Source organism: Apteryx rowi, unplaced genomic scaffold (assembly GCF_003343035.1).
Source record: "Apteryx rowi isolate R43461 unplaced genomic scaffold, aptRow1 scaffold_19, whole genome shotgun sequence".
In the NCBI taxonomy this organism is placed as follows: Eukaryota; Metazoa; Chordata; class Aves; order Apterygiformes; family Apterygidae; genus Apteryx; species Apteryx rowi.
Genome location: NW_020448196.1, coordinates 1,054,278 through 1,056,245, shown reverse-complemented (window position 1 = coordinate 1,056,245; position 1,968 = coordinate 1,054,278).

Sequence of the window (1,968 nt, the reverse complement as noted above, 5' to 3'; positions counted from 1 at the left end):
GTTGGCGGCGGGGCGGGGCGGAGCGAGTCGCGTGCCCTGCGGGCGGCGGCGGCTCGGAGGTGCCGCTAACGGTCGCCCGCAAGGGTCGCCCGCGCGCTGGAGACCGGCCGAGGCAGGCGGCGTGCGGCAGCCGGCGCCGCGCGGAGCGAAGAGGCGGTAAAGAGAAGTAAGAGGGCTGCCCCGGCCCCCCGCTGCCCTCCGCAGGCCTTGCCCCGGCGCCCCTCGCCCGGCTGGGACGGCGGGCGAGGAAGAGGGGAGGCGCCCCCGGGTCTCCTGCGCCCCCGGCCGCAGCCCGGGCCTAGCGGGGAGTGGGGCCCACCGTCGCCGGGTCGGCTGGCCAAGACCTGTCTGCTCGCGGGTCTCACCTTTCACAGCTGCTCTGGCCCCCCTCTGACGATACTGAACGTACTTGTGAGTTGCCGTCAACCTCTGCTTTGGGTCAGTCTTTTGCACACCTGGATAAGCAGTATTCCTGAAAGGCACCTCGGGTACTCATAGCAAGGGGTCGCAGCTGTTGCAGGCAGGCCGGCTAGCAACCTATCATTCAGGTTACCCACTCCTCCATTGTAATATTTGGCTCTTAATTTTCACAGACTTCATCTGCTCAGGTCTGAAATTTTTCATGCCTGGTGTCTGCTTCTGACTGATATTTTGGGCAAATATTTAGTTAAGAAACATTTGTTGTTATTGAGAACTATGGAAATAGAGATAGCATATTCTACCAGTGTCTGTATCATTCTTTTCTAATAACTTTCTCTGGGAAGCTCTGGCATCCCAATGAAGCAGGGATGTATGTGTTAGGGTCACTGCTTTTTTTTTCTTGTTCCATGAAAATTCCCCTAGAGGTGTTTAAATTGTAGTACTCAAAAACATTTGGCCAGTGAAGTTCTGTCAAGTTTGTAGGAGCCAGGAAGCTTATATCTTTGCTAAGATTTCCGTGTTTGGAGTTTGTTCCAGTATTTTACACTTACTTGAGGGCTTGATTATTAATACCTTCTCCCTTCCCTCCTTCCACCCTCCAAAAAAGTTAAGTGTTTAATTCTGGGATTTCAAAGGCTGTATARGACTCTTGCAGTTGCTGGGTTTAGATGTTATGAGCCACTGTGGTGTGAAATGCTGAGAGCAGAAACTGCTTCCCAAGTGCATTGTGCACCCCATATTGACTGCATTTAAGTTCAGGAAGACTGACTTTTTTAATGCAGAGGAGTGAGAAGCAGAGGCTGAGGAGAAGAGAAACTGAGCAGTGAGGACAACACAGGGAACAACTTGGGGAAGGACAAAAAGATGAGGGTTATCATGGGAACAGAAAGGGACAGGAACCAGGAACAGAGGAAGGAGAGATGAAATAGATTAGGAAAATGAATGACGTTGGAAGGGAAGGCACAGTGGTGGATGACAGACAAGAGAGAGGAAAGATGCAGAAGGGTCGCCTACAGAATCTGCAACAAAACACAGGAGCTCTGAAACCTAACACTGGTGTGTGGTTTAGCAAAGAGCTGTAAACACATTGATTTTACCTTTTCACACTTGTTCTATTCCCCCTCTAGTGGCAGATCCACATAGAAAATAAAAAGCTACTTTTCCCATTTATTACTTTGTTAGTGGCATTTAGATACTTTTGAATCCAAAAGTCAAACTTTGCAGTAACCTGTGTAAGATGTCATTTCTAAATTCCTTTTCCTTAAGAAGGAAATCTACAACAAAACAACACTACATTTACTAAAATGGCATTAGGATTTACTGTATGGTATTCTTAGGGTTGACTRTGAAGCTTCTGTTCATCTTGTTATGCTTTTGCTTATAGTAAATATTAATTGTATAATCAGTCATATTATTTTTGCTCTTTCTATGTGGAATATTTGGCCCATTCATTGAATGGGGGATGTGGTGCCTAGAGGAAAAAAGCAGGATTGTTAACAAAGCAGCTATCTGTTTCTCTTGTTAAAAAAGTCAGAAGCTGCTTGATGA